This window comes from Mus musculus, chromosome 16, assembly GCF_000001635.26.
Source record: "Mus musculus strain C57BL/6J chromosome 16, GRCm38.p6 C57BL/6J".
In the NCBI taxonomy this organism is placed as follows: Eukaryota; Metazoa; Chordata; class Mammalia; order Rodentia; family Muridae; genus Mus; species Mus musculus.
In genome coordinates this window covers 31,024,138-31,039,498 of record NC_000082.6, presented here as the reverse complement: position 1 = coordinate 31,039,498, position 15,361 = coordinate 31,024,138, and the positions used below count along the sequence as shown (strand labels likewise).

The following is a 15,361-nucleotide window of genomic DNA, read 5'->3' as shown; positions in this document are numbered from 1 at the left end:
GAGTGTGTATGTGTGTGTGTGTATCTGTGAGTGTGTCTGTAAGTTTGTCTCTGTGTGTGCACGCACACACATGTGTGTAGTTTAGATGGTATCTGACACACAAGTGTTTGATACTGTGTAAATGCATGCTTGTATTGCTCTTGCTAATGTGGTCCAGATGAAACTTTCCTGGATCTAGTGTCCTTACTCTCAGATACCTAGCGACCCTTTCCTACTCTTGAGGATAGCAAGGCCTACAATGTCTTCTTGTGCCCTTGGCCTTTCCAGCCTGGGCAACTTGCTCTTGTTCAGCTCTTTAAACATTAAGGAGGATGAACGGCAAGAGTTCTGTTTGCATGACCATTGTCCTTTGAGTCTACCCACTACTTCCAGCTACTTATCCTTTATATGAATTGTTGTTGCAAGTCCGTGACACCTTAGTTTGTCTCCCCTTCCTTCTCAACTGTTTGGTTTTTTTAAATTTTTTTTTTCCCCAACAATTACTCCACTCTCAGAAAATGCAGACAGAATTAGGTAAATCTGATACTTACTATCTCCTCAAACCCCAGTTGAGTAGTTATTGGGTTATCTCCTGTCGTGAGTTAGTCATCCTTCTGTGAGTCAGATTTTATGGATAAGGAGAAGCATAGAGAGAAGCCTGTGATTAGTGTGTGATTAGCTCTTCTCTCCATTCTGTATTGATCATAGTGGGTGCATCCAGCATGGGGACCCTCCCAGCACTGCGTTGGAGGGCCAGTGGGGGAGATATGAGTTTGTTTTCTTGGTTTGCTAACACACACACACGGTAACTTATTTACTCATGGGACAGATGTGTTGATTTGGTCCATGGTTTTATCAGGTAGCGATCACTTCAGTCATTGCATACCTGTCATTTCATACAATTAACATTTCTTTCTAGTAAAGAATTAAAAACTTATCACCTAACTTGTATGGAATACTAAAGAACTGCTATGGTTAGAATGTGGTCTGTCTCCCTGTCTTAGTGTTCTATTGTGATGAGACATCGTGACCATGACAATTCTTATAAAGTGTTTGATTGGGGCTTGTATTGGGAAAGCATTTAACTGGGGTGGGAAGCAGGCAGCTCATAGGCAGACATGGTGCTAAAGAAGAGGGTGAGAATTCCACATCTAGATCTACAGGCGGCAGGGAGAGAGAAAGCCACTGGGCCTGGCTTAGACTTTTGAAACCTCAAAGCCCACACCTAGTGACACACTTCCAACAAGGCCACACCTCCTAATCCTTTCAAATAGTGCCACTCTCTAAGCATTCAAGAATATGAACCTATTGGGGCCATTATCCAAACCACCACACTTCCTAAACTAACACAGAAGTTTAATAACCAAAGTTTTATGCCAGTGATATTAAAAGGGCAGAAACTCAGTCTAGCTGTAGTGTTTAGAGGTGTGGGGTATTTAGAAGTGATCAAACTTGGTCATTGTGGTGGAGCTTCCTTGACGGAATACTCGTGACTTTAAAAGGGAGAGGGAGAGAGACTACAGACTGAGATTCCATACACATACCTGCTATGATATGAGGTAACTGGGTGGAGAGGGAAAGAGGGCAAGTGTAGTAAAAAGTGTTAAAAATCCCAGCCCAGGGCTTCTTTACAGCCTTTATTTTTGAACAGCCTTAGGCAGCACCATAGCTGGATAGCTGCCTATCAATAACCCACTTCTATTTACTGTGCTCCATCTGGACTGCTTTTAACCCAATTGGCCACATTCTCTTGGATCTTAGCCATGGCTTCTCTCCTTTTCCCTCTTGCATGTTCTTCTTCTTTCAAGATGGCTTCTTCTCCCTCCTCCCTCCTCACACGTGATCTCTCTTCTGCAAGCCAGGGAAACCTCAACCCACCTATGTCTCTTCTGACTAGCTATTAGCATCTTTATTCACCAATCAGAATTAACTTGGGGGCAGGGTTGCAGACTCCAGGTTGTGGGAGCCAGCACTTAGCATTACAATAGACAGTAAAAGACAAAACCTCAATAGGTGGGAAATGGGCTGGAGGTGGTTTACAAGCATCTATAATATGCTATTTCAATAACCAGCCTCTAAAACTATGAGTCAAACAAGCCTTATTGTTCTGTACCCTTAGACTGCTTCTGGTATTTTGTTAACAGTGATAGGAAGCTAACTAATGTAGGAGGTGAAAGATATCTATGATGAAAGTCAATGAGATATATAAGTAGATGGAAATGAAGCCCATGTTCATAGATTGGAAGAGTTGCTATTATTAAAATACCCATACTAATCAAAGCAATTAAAAATTATAATGCTATATCAAAATACCATCTCCAAGCAAAGGCTTGGCCTGGTCCTGGCATGATAGAAGCCTGTTAGTCAAGTGACTAACAGGTGGTGGGAGATGGAGAACTAGATTAAGAACTTTCAATTTTATTTTTGGTCTTCGATACAATTTTGTTTTGTTTTCTGTGTAACCATGACTGGCCTAGAACTCCCTCTGTAGACCATGCTGGCCTCAGACTCAGAGAGGTCCTCCTGCTTCTGCCTCCCAAGTGCTAGGATTAAAGGCTTGTGCCACAACCACCTGGCCACTTTCAAATGTATTTAAACAGTGTTCGTGATGATCAGAAGAGGGCACAAATGATCTTAGACTGTCACAAAATGCTTTTCAGTGATGCATATCTAAGAAATACAGAGATTAAACGGTCACTGTCAGAGACCACTGTCTCCTCAGGCTGTTGTTAGCACTGAGGAGCCTGCCTTTGTGGAGGTCCTGACCCAGTCAGTGTGCAATGGATAGGCGGTGGGACTAGACGGTACCAGTGCCTGCTGTTCCCCCACACAAACAAATGTTATTATAAAGCTTGTGTGGAACTTGAAAAAACTCACAAAGAGCCAAGTTAATCTTGAGCAAAAAGCCCTCAAACCAACCAAGCAGACCAAGGAAAAGCCACAAAGCAGGGGCATCCCACTGCCTGAGTCTACAGCACGCTACAAAGTAACAGCGTAGCCTGGGAAGAGTGGGACTGGCAGGACCAGAAGAGAACACCAGAGCAAAGTCAGTGCACGTACATCTAACAGTGAAGATGAAGTTTTCAGTGAAGACAATGGCTTCATAAATGGTGTTTCAGACTGTTTACACACATACTGAAGACAACTTAGACCCACTTTCTTGTCACCTGTGAAAATCAAATCAAAACGGACTAAAGATTAAACGTAAGACCCTGGACCATGAACCTAGAGCAGAATCCAGGCGTATTTTTCTGCAGCCTCTTGGATTGAGCAGGAGGATTGAGCCTTTCTGGAGCTAGCCTAAGCCATGCCATTGCTGCCACTGGGCAAACATATTGAGAACTAACTGCACCTGGCAAGCGGAGGAGACGCCTTGACCAGCGGCTTCCTGGAGCGTCAAGGATTCGTGTGGCAGTGCAGTGTGCTAGCGGCCATCTTGAGCTGCACACATGTGACTCCTTAGCACTGTTTTCCTTTGAAGACTCCCTAAAACAGTCTGAAATAGCATCGCACTCTCATACCCCAACTGGAATGGAAGCTAGTTTTATTGTTTCAACTTGAAAGCAGTTGGACTGAGAAAGCAAGTTCCATGCCAAGATGTCCTGGAAGTAATTGCTGTGCTACATAATCTCTGGGCTCAGAGGTGGTTACACTGAGATGATTGACAGGCACAGGCCTTAGAAGGAGATTTACCAGTCCCCGCACCAGACACTTTCCCTCTGCTAACTCTCTGTCTTCAATTATGCTACTTGAAAAAAAATTTTTTCCATGAAGTGGCACTTAATGTCTTGCTTAGCTGGCAATTACAGACTCTAGTCTCCTCTCACCCAATATTCCTCATTACTTTGGCATTTCTGCAAAGTACTTTTTAATAATCCTCATTTTCTTGTCTGATATGTCTGTTTAATTTAATTTTTTTTGGTATATAGTTCAGCTCTAACTTTTAGTGTAATGATAAAATTATACAACAAATTCCAAGCATGTGGTTTGTGTAGAGTCACAAGTTGAAGGCAAAGGCTCCACCCTTCTCGCAGAACTTGCTTCCTGTGGCCTCTGCCTGCCTTCACTGTTGTGCCCCGCTAAGCTGCTGCTGTTACAGGAGGGGAGAGCCCTCAGCGTGATCTCTGTGTGATAGCCTTGATGATCTAGGGCAGTACTGTGGCGATGGAGAGGAAGCGCGGGCCCTTGTGAGCTTAGCCATGGGGCCAGTGAGTGGCCTGTGGCCATTGAGCACTTGCTCGTCTGTCCCCAGCACCAGAGGGGTTGCTAGTTTCCAGAGCTGTGCTGTCTGGTAAGGTTCTCCTTAGCCTCAGGTGGTTTTATACCCAGTTAGTCAAAAGCAAAGGAAACAAGTCTGTGTCCTCAGCACACAGTGGACTTGAAGTACAGGGCTGTGTGTGGCTAGTGGCGCTGCATTGGATGGTTTAGATGCCAGTCAGTCCATCGCTGCTCAGTGCTGTTGGAAGGCCGTGGGGCTTCCTGGATGGTGTCAGAAGCCAGTACTTAGGTGCCCCTCGTGGCACTTCCACCCAGACTGTTTTACAGGGACTGGGGTTCAGCTTCCAGAAGATGGGAAGGGAGGAAGGCAAACAGGTTACAGCCCTGGACAGCCTTGAGGAAACGGCAGTACCAAGCAAGGACACAGACAGACTTTTAGACACATTCTAGAATAGCCTGTTGCGGAAGGAAGGTCCTGGAGCTTGGAAGTCATGCCAAGTGTGCTGATGAAGTTTTATCAACTTGACATAAACCAGAGTCGCTTGGGAAAAAGGAAATGTTTACTGAGACCATGCCTCCATCAGATTGGCCTGTGGGCATTTTCTTAATTGACTTGAAAAGTCTCAGCCCTCTGTGGGCAGTACCATACCTTACTGGGCAGGGGGTCCTGGGTTGTATAAGAAAGCAACTGAGTAAGCTTTGGAGAGCAAGCCAGTAAGCCATAGCCGTGCCCCTTCATGGTCTCTGCCTCAGTTCCTGTCTTGGCTTCCCCTCATGATGGGCTATAACCTACAAGCTGAAAGAAGTCCTTTCCTTCCAGAGTTGCTTTTGTTCGTGGTGTTTACCCCTGCAAAAGTAAAACCAACCAGGAGCCCCAGGCCCCAGGCTCCTAGGAGCTCCCTGGATACATTGTGAACACCAGGATTCAGTCTGGGCCCCGGCAGGCATGGCTGTCAGACAGGGTGAGCTAGCTGTGCAGGGAGGACAGGATCCTAGCACAGGGTACCCTGGCTGCTCAGCTGCTCCAGAGAGGTCTGCGGGAGGGGGTTTGAAAAGGCTGGCAAGAGAAGAGTCATTCAGGAGTCGGGACCAAGGCACAAAAGCTTTTGTGAATCCCTTTTGTTACCACACAAAGTGGCCTTTCCCAGGGATCTGGACCTTTTTTAAGAAGAAAAAAAAAAAGGAACAAATGGGGGAAAGATGAGTTTTCATGTTTAAAAGCTGAAAGAGCCACAGTCCTGTGGAAAAATCGGCCATGTCTCAGTAGGGTTCCTAGCGGGAACAATTCTAGCCGCCAGAGAGGGTCCAGCCAGGGAGGAATCCATAATGGCTGCCACCCTGGGAGATGGGGACCCAGAACCATCTTTACAGAAAATGTCAAGTATCTTGAATACTAACAGGTCGTTAAGGAGAGCAGTAGAAATGAACCCAGTGAATACTCATGAGAAGTGCTAGGAGTTTGTTACTGGAGCGTTGGTTCCCCAAGACCGAAATGGGACCAATGTCACAGCAGCTGCTGTATTTTATATTTAAAAATAATTTTCAGGTTGGGAGACAACTCAGCTGGTAAAGTACTTGCTGCACCAGGATGGGGATCAGAGCTCTGTCCCTAGTATCCATGTTAAAACAGTAAGGCTGTGTGTGTGTGTGTGTGTGTGTGTGTGTGTGTGTGTGTGTGATACCGCCCTGGCACTGGGAGCCTCCCTTGGCCTGCTGGCTAGTCTCGCTAAGATGGGGGTCAGTTTTCATTGAGAGACCCTGTCTTAAAGAACAAAGTGGAGGGCAACCAAGACAGGCGCCAGACATCACCGTCTGGCTTCCTCATGCATGTGTGCACATGTGCACAGACACAGAAAGGGCCCAAAATCTCACATAAGATATGCGTCTAAAAAGTGATTTATGGAAGTACAGCTGGCACACCATACATTTGCCCCTTGTAAATGTACAGCTCAGTGACTTTCGATAAAATTTACAGAGTTGTACCAATGAATCACAGCCCTGTTTTAGAACCTTTCCATCTTGCCACAAAGCCGCCACGTGCTTCTCCATGCTTATCCCAGTTCCCACCTCACACATCCTGGCGTTGCCTGGCTCTATAAATTTGCTTTTGTTGGAAATTTCATATAAATGGGTCTATATTGTTTATAATCTTTTCCTTCTTGGTTCTCGCCATACTGTTTTGGAGATCCCTTCATGGTGTGGTACATATCGGTGGCTCATTTTGAATACTAAGCTGTTGCATAGTATTCCCCTGTGTGGATGGTACAGATTCCGTTCATGTATTCATTATCAGGTGGACACTTATGGCCATTTTGAATATTGCTATTATAAATATTCATGTGTGTCTGCATGACATCCAGTTTAACTTCACTTTTCTAGATGCTGAGGAGAAAATTAACTATGTTGTGTGGGAACTGACGTTTAATATTCTGTGTGTGTGTGTGTGTGTGTGTGTGTGTGTATGTGCCTATTCATTTTGAACTTTATAGTGGCAACTGGAGAGATGGCTCAGCAGGTAAAGGTGTATGCTGCTCTTGGAAAGGACCCAGGTTTGGTTTCCAGCACCCACAATGATGCTTTTAACCGCCTGTAACTCCAGTTCCAGGGAATTTAGTACCCTCTTCTGGCCTTTGCAGGCTCCTGCACACATGAGATGCATATGTAGTCACACATACATACAAACCAATTAATAAATACTGCACATAAGGGCTTTACCATATATATGATTTTCAAGTATTTTCTACCAATTTACAGTTTTCCCTTAGTTCTTAATGATTCATCTTGAAAGATAATTTCTTGGAACATTAAAAGTCTAGTTTATAAGCTATTATCTAATATGGGGCCATTATGTTATTATCTAAGATGCTTTGCTTAAGCCATGGTCTAAAAGATCTTTTTTTTCGAGAGGTTTTATGCTTTCATCTATTGCTTGCATGGGCCTGTGATCTGTGTTGAGTTCATGTTTCTGCATGACATGAAGCCAAAGTCTAAATAGCCCCCTCCCTCTTCCTTGTATCCGTCTAAGTAGCCGGGTTTCATGGCTGACCTATGAGGATGAGTGTGACCTGGAGTGTGGTGACTCTGGAGTGAGCAACTCCATCTGTGTCCACGATCTGGCCCATTGCTCTGTAGCTGTCTTTGTGCCACTAGATGGCTGTGGCTTTGTGTGTTCCCTAACTTTCTTTCAAAATTATGTTGGCTATACTGTGTCTTTTGTAGCTCCAGATAGATTTTTTAGAATAAATTTGTCAATATCTAGCAAAACATCTGCTGGCGTTGTGGTAGGCATGTACTGAGTTTGTAGATCAATCTAGACTTTCCTAGTCCCACAGTGTAATGTTTTCCGGATCATGCATATGAGGCATCTCTCCATTTGTTTAGCATTCTAATGCATCTTTCTGTGGTGTTTTATAGACTTTTGTATGCAGCTTATTCATTTGTGTGTGTGTGTGTGTGTGTGTGTGTGTGTGTGTGTGTGTGTGTGTGTGGTGTGTGATGTACATTCTACAGCAAGTGTGTGGACATTAAGGACAGCTTAGGGAGTCCGCTCTCACCCAGCACATGAATCCCAGGGCTAAACTCAGGTCATTATGCTTAGCAGCACACACCCTTACCCACTGAACCATCTGGCTGGCCCGAGTATGCACCTCTTAAGCTCCTTTCAAGACTGATGCTTTTCTCTTAATGCTGTTGATCTACAAAGTCTTGCCTATAGTATGTGGACACAGATGCTTTTGTTCAGTGTCTGTTTTGATTTTGTTTTAAGTTCTCAGCCTGGACTCTGAGCAGTTGCCAGTGTCTCTGTAGCTTACTGGGCATGTCATACAAGCCTCTGGACTAAGTTTCTCATATAAAAGGTTTTGGCGGGTTGAGTAAGCTGATCAGTATGATCACTGACTCAGTGACTTTCACTGTTGTGACTGTGAGGAGGCTAAAGCGCAAAGGGATGCACTGACTCTAAACCACACATCTATTTCAGCAGGGCTTATCTACTGGCTCTGACATGTCACACTCAAGTTTACTTATGGACTGATGGCAAGAGAGCTTCATGGTGTACACTCTCCACTCTGGGGCAAATGAAGCTTTGCATGGGGCATTGAAAGAACTTGTGTCCCTCCAAGCCTAAGACTATGCGACTCAGAGATTGCACACAGTGCACAGATCTATGAGAACTACTGAGCCCTGAGCAGGAAAGGCCCTTGTGATGCCGGGTTTCCAGTTCCTGCAAATATAACGGGGGAGGCCATGTGCAGCCAGTGGACATCCTGGCTCTTGATCCGAAAAGTACCTGGCAGAGGCTACTGTGGGACTTTGCATTTCTGAAGAGCTTCTGAGGGGCAGCAGTTCCTTGAGTCACGATTTGCTCTGCTTTGGTGGTGTTTGGTGGCGGGGGTGGGGGTGGGGTGGCTTGAAGAAGGGAGTTGTGGGTAGCCGGAGAACAGCCTGTGGTAACTTTACATTCTAAGCACTTGGCAGAGGCAGCTGCGGTAGTCTAGGAAAGTAGCGCGGACCTTTGAATCCTCACACTGACCAGGGAGGCTGCCACTGGGGTCTGAGTACAAACTCAGAGTAGGAAATGGGAAGGAAGGACCCCTGGCCTCGGAGCACCAGAGTCATCCAGGTGAGTACGCGACCCCTTCTTAGGGAAGCCAGAGGTAGAAAACGTCAGAAGTGAAGAAACGCCACACTTTGCTTTTGCCTCCAAGGGCATCAGAAGTCAGAAGCTTATTTTTATCAATCAGCATAAATAACCTCATTATCATGGTCATTGAGTGTCCTCAGATACCAAAGGGAAAAAACAGATCTCTGTGAGCAGGACCCAGAAATACTAGAGGCTTGTCTCCTGTTCTGGACGTTGTCCTCCTGGTGTTGGCGTAGGCCATGGCCCTGCATCATCTCTTCCTTCCCCCACTGCACTGCAGATGTGTAGAGTTCACTGTCCACTAATCAGATTATCATGGAAGAATGTCCCCAGCTGGGCTGGTTTCCATTCTTTGTTCTTCAAGTTCAAAGACACTGAGCATTCCGAACGCTGACCACTCTTCTGTTTCCAGAACAGAGTGCCTGTGCAGTCGTCCTGTATACCCTGCCCTGCTATGGCTAGAGAGTGGATTTCCACTGCCCATTACAGCACTGGAGACTGACCCGGGGCCTCACAGAGCCAGGCAGGGACTCTAGCACTGTCCATGGGCCTCCTGTCTCTTGTTTTACTCACTGAGACAAGTTTACCCAGGCCGGCTTGAAATCCACTCCCTAGCCTATACAGACCCTGGACTTGTGACACTGCCATGTCAGCTCCAGTGTAGCCAGGGTCACAGGCCTGCTCTACCAGCACAGCTTCCCTGCCCTCTTCCTCTTCCTTTGCCTAACGATCCTTTTGTTCGTCAGTAGCTGAAAGGTCATTTGAGGAACTGTCTCTGCAAAGGGTAGCTACTCACAGAGCTGCCTGGCCTTCAATCTGTACAGTCTGGGGGAAAGTACCATAAAACATAGAGCTCTGCCACTCAGGAATACCATGCTGGAAGGATTCAACACTCGGATAAAATAGCCATCGTGTCTCTTTAATGTAGATCATTGCTGACGATGAGCATGCTCTGACTGAAGAGAAACTTCAGGTCTCCTCTTCATCTGCAGTAAACACTTGCTTCAGGATGCTTTCTCCACTCAGACTGCCAAGCGTGGGTTCAAGTGCTGGAAGTTGACATGATGTGCGGATAGGGAGGGGCTTCTGTGTACTGACAGATGAACTCTGAGAGATACTAGAGAGACTGAGAGAGAGACAGACGGGGGGGTGGGGGGGGGGAGACAGACAGAGAGACAGAGAGATCGAGAGAGGCAGAGAAAGCTGAACCATTTTCAGGATCTTGTTAAATTCCAGGCTCAGCTGTGGTTACGGCAGGAAGGAGAGGAGCTTCCTGCTCCCATGTTAAGTCTGCTGGTGTTTGCTCAGCTCTTGCTATGATCTTCTGATCTAAGGTGGAAATCCAAAGGAAAGTCAGCGAGGTGTGGAGGGCTCACACATTGCACTGAAGGCCATTGCCCATTCCGTTCTTAGTGCTTTGGAAGGCAGGATATGGAGTGATGTGCAGTGTACAAGTGAAGGGGTTGCCACACTGACTACTGTCCCTTCACACTGAACCGACACACCCTGCATGTGTTGTGTGTAACAGGACATGTACACATCTGTAGTAGGGCGTGTGCACATGTGTGGCAGCGACTGTGCACATGCATACACATACAGAGGCCAGAGGAGGATGGTGGGTACAATGAGGGACGTTCTTAAAGGACCCTCGCTGAGCTCTGTGAGGGAGGTCTTGGCTTAGGGTTCCACTTCAGCTCTTGCTGTGATGGTTGATTTTGATCCTAGTGGACCTCAGAAGACGAAGCCGCAGACCCACCAGCTTCCTGGAACTGGGAAGTGCTGCACACCCAAGGGGGCTGCTGGACATTTGCTGTTGGTTTTGGTGTGTTGGGTTTCTTCTCCTTTCTAGATTATAAATGCAACCTGTTTTTAAATAGAAGATTCTTTTTATTCTAGAATCTAAGATGGTGTTCTGCTCCCAAATCACGATGTCTCCCAGATGACAGGGCCACAGTCATGGGAGGTCTCAGGCTTGCCAGCTTTCTCTAGCTCTCCGATCCCCATGCTGATTCCTGCCTGGTCTTTGGGTCTGGAGAGGCTGGGGTCACTCTCTTCTGGATCTAGGGTGAGTAGTAACCAGGCTCTTGTTGGCAAGCAAACCTCAGTCTAGAGGAACCGGAACACTCTGGATTCTGGAAACAATCTGGCTTATTTGAATTACAGTAGATGGACGACAACACTGGGGGCATCTAAGGGTTTAGGGCCAGCACTGGGGGAGGACAAGACTCAGTGGAGATACATAGTGAGCAGGACAGAGTAATGAATTTAGAGGTTTCAGACATGGATGTAGCCTCACACTGGCGGACGGTGTGAACTCCATCAGTCATTGTTCTGCCCAGGTTCTAGCTTCTTTGTTTGTAAGATGAGAGTACGTACTTTACAAAAACAATGTAAGAACTACATTGAGTTTTACAGAGAGTAAATGAAAATATTGTATGCATATATATCAATATTTTATGATGTTTATACATATATCCACATAATTGTTTCTTTCTACTTTATGAGCAGAGTTTGAAACCCTCTCTCCTGGACACACACTGGCAGGCACATCAGTAGGTCTGCAGTGAGCACCATCTCCCTGGCCCTGAGCACTGCCTGGCTTCTTCTGCCCTGGTAGATTTACTTCTGACCTTTTATGGAGAAGTAGTTGTTGTTATCATCAAAAACAGTTGTTGTTGTCCAAAAAGTATATTTAACATGAAGGGGTGTGAAATGTAAGGCCTTCTATTGTTCTTTTGTTTACATTTCCTTCCTTTCATGGTGACTTTGGGGATTGCTGTCAGTCCTGATGGGGAAAGCAGACCTTGGCTTCTTGCTAGGTTCCAGGAACAGGAAACAAGGCTTCCTCCCCTGCAGGACTTATGGAAACCACTGGTGGTGGGGGTAGTACCCTGTACTCACCTAGAGTCTGACTTTTATTGATTTGCTCAAGTAATTGGTTGATTTCTTTAGAGACTGACTCAGAACTTTTAGAATGGAAGTGCTACACGCCAGCACCTTGTCAGTGAGCAAGTTGCCATCTGTGACAAGCAATGCCAGCCTCATGACAGATGACACGTGTTGAGCGGTTCCTAGTTGCTAGCCACTGTTGTGTTCTCTGTGCACTGATTCCTAGTGAGCACAGCCACCAGTTAAGGTGACGTCGAGGGCTCAGTGTTTCCCCATCTGGAAGAGGAGAAAAGCAGCCCAGAGAGCTTACGTGGCCTGCTCTGCGCACACCTGGCTAAGTGGGAAGATGATGACGAGGCATCCGGGACACTAGTCAATTAGCTAATTAATGTGATAGTCACTGTTCCTGACATAAGATGTGGGATATCTCTTGAAGTGGAAAGTGTATTTGTCACAGCATTTTATGGGCGCTCTTAGGGAAACCGGAGCTCCCAGGACAAACCCTAACATCCTTTTAGACCTCACCTTAGCATGAGTGCCTGTGAGTTAATTAGATGCTTTGTGTGTAGTCCCCACACTCCGGCTGCCCTGGGTGGTGCAGTAGCTAGGGAGGACAGATAGACTATGAGGTCAGACTGGGGAGGACAGATAGACTATGAGGTCAGACTGGGGAGGACAGATAGACTATGAGGTCAGACTGGGGAGGACAGATAGACTATGAGGTCAGACTAGGGAGGACAGATAGACTATGAGGTCAGACTGGGGAGGACAGATAGACAATTGAGGTCAGACTGGGGAGGACAGATAGACTATGGGGTCAGACTGGGGAGGACAGATAGACTATGGGGTCAGACTGGGAAGGACAGATAGACTATGGGGTCAGACTGGGGAGGACAGATAGACTATGAGGTCAGACTGGGAAGGACAGATGGACTATGAGGTCAGACTGGGGAGGACAGATGGACTATGAGGTCAGACTGGGGAGGACAGGTAGACTATGGGGTCAGACTGGGAAGGACAGATAGACTATGAGGTCAGACTGGGGAGGACAGATAGACTATGAGGTCAGACTGGGGAGGACAGATAGACTATGAGGTCAGACTGGGGAGGACAGATAGACTATGGGGTCAGACTGGGGAGGACAGATAGACTATGGGGTCAGACTGGGAAGGACAGATAGACTATGGGGTCAGACTGGGAAGGACAGATAGACTATGAGGTCAGACTGGGGAGGACAGATGGACTATGAGGTCAGACTGGGGAGGACAGATAGACTATGGGGTCAGACTGGGAAGGACAGATAGACTATGGGGTCAGACTGGGGAGGACAGATAGACTATGGGGTCAGACTGGGAAGGACAGATAGACTATGAGGTCAGACTGGGGAGGACAGATGGACTATGAGGTCAGACTGGGGAGGACAGATAGACTATGGGGTCAGACTGGGAAGGACAGATAGACTATGAGGTCAGACTGGGGAGGACAGATAGACTATGAGGTCAGACTGGGGAGGACAGATAGACTATGAGATCAGCACTGGGTTAAGCCTGTGGTGCTGACCCACTGGGCCCCAGCTCCTGCCTGGAGGAATTAGGCCAGTAAGTCTCTAGGTTGTCATGGTCACCAGGTGAGCTTGGGTTTAGAGAAAGTGTCAGCTAGGTCGGTGACCCCTGCAAACAGCCGAACAGTGCTCACAGATGCACTCACTGTCTCATCACCTGCTTTTCTTCCTCGGTCCTGAGACGTCCACTAGAATAACACAACAAGACTGACTAGGTGGCGGGGGAGCGGGGGAGAGACCCTGGAGTACACACGGTTGTGAAAAACGCTCTTTGGCTTGTGTCCTAGGGTTTTATTGCTGTGAAGAGGCACCATGACCAGGGCGATTCTTTAAGGACAACATTTAATTGGGGCTGGCTTACAGTTTCAGAGGTTCAGTCCATTATTGTCATAGTGGGAAACATGGCAGTGTGTAGGCAGACATGGTGTGGAGAAAGAACTGGGAACACACTTCCTCCAACAAAGCCACACCTCCTAATAGTGCCACCGCCCATGAGCCAAGCATTCAAAGGCAGGATTTGTGGAGCCATTCCTATTCAAACCACCTTGGTGGAAACCGTTGTCAACACTTAGCAGCCATCCTTAGCTGAGGAAAAAAGCCGAGTATCCTCAGGGGGAGCAAAGCTTCCAAAATGTCCTGACTTGTAGAATAAAATGTGCCCTAGGTGCCTCCCGCAGATGGCTCCGCGGACTGGGCGCACCTCTTTTATCTTCCTCCTCTCTTGAAAGGAATGGACCATAGCATTTTAATTCTTTATAGCTGAAGAACTTAGATGCCTTTGGCTTTGAGAATCTTTTCACAGCAGTTCCTGTGATGGGCTAGGGTTGTTACAGTTTCCCTGAGGAGTGCAACTGTGGCTGTTGCCAGGCTAGGGAAGCAGTGCACACCTGTGTAAGGGACCTTTGACTAATACAGAGTAGGAACCATGCTGTTGGGCTTAGGGGCTTGGTCATACCGGTGACAGTGATCAGACAGGACCACATAAAGTCTGACCCTTATCTGTGTGCTTGCTTATCTCCAGGGCCTGCAGAACCTGCAAGAGCGCAACCCCATAGGGAAAAAGGAACAGGAAATTGTTCAGAAGGAGTAGATGAAATGAGAAAAAAACAAAACAAAACAGGAAATGGCTCTGTAATGGGGAGGGTGCAGCCGTAGACCATCCTGAGAGCCAGGCCGGTTGAAGGACAGGTCATCCTTCTCACAGTTCTTCCTGGTCTTCCAGAAGCCAGGCTGTGGTCCTTGCTCTTACTGAAGGACTGTGGGTGACCTCCCGCCCCTGGCTTCTTGAAGGTTCTGGAGTTAGAATGGAAGCTGTGTGGATAGAAGCTCAAGTAACTCAGGAGGGCCATGTGGCCCCTCTGCTGCCTTTCCTGCTGTCCTGGCCTCCCACTGCTCTGTGCTGTCCCAACTTCTGTCTCTGCAGATTGTTTCCCACCTAACTCCACCCTGCCCACCTGGAGCCTACCTCTGTGGTGGAGACAAAGGAAGAAGAAAGCTCACACAAGCCACCCCCATAGGAGTGCAGATGCAGGGGTCTTTTGACAAAAGCCACACACGTCTAGGGAATTATTTGGTAGTTGTGGCTTGTTTCCAAATCTGTGCTACATGTTGATGTGAAATTTAGAAGAAAAAAAAAATCACCATTTTTGCTTCCCTTTCAGGCATAGGCTGGGGTGTTTCTTGTTCCCAGAACTGTTGCGGTTATCATGAATTTATTACTAACAAGTGCGTCATCCGGTGGTTTCACTCTCATCTCCATCCCTAATCTCTTCGAGCTACTCTGTCCAGTGGTACACCTGTATACAGTGCCCACAATACCCACAGAGCTCTCTTGCTAATAACGCTTCAGTCAGGATTAGGGTTTAAATAGTGCACAGCTGACCCTGTAATCCACGTGCTTTCCCGTCAGGGTTGAATACTGCATTTGTAGAGGGAGCTGCTGAACTGGGTCAGAGAAGTTTAGAGGTAGAACTTGGTCCCATCTCTAGGACCTTTGATCTCAGAGGGGATGTTCAGTGCCCTAAAGACAAGTTGGTGCAGCCACCAGAGGCAGGGTCTTCCATCTCTGCACG

The 15,361-nt window shown here is 47.0% G+C and overlaps 1 protein-coding gene and 1 long non-coding RNA gene across 4 annotated transcripts in view; both read left to right on the top strand.

Moving 5' to 3' along the window:
- The window catches only part of Xxylt1 (xyloside xylosyltransferase 1), a 126,086-nt gene that overhangs the window by 41,934 nt on the left and 68,791 nt on the right, over window positions 1-15,361 (top strand). The window lies entirely within an intron of this gene.
- On the top strand, window positions 10,008-13,593 carry Gm41440. Its single transcript, XR_876007.1, has 2 exons — window positions 10,008-12,823; window positions 13,258-13,593. It is a non-coding gene; the product is annotated as a predicted gene, 41440 (long non-coding RNA).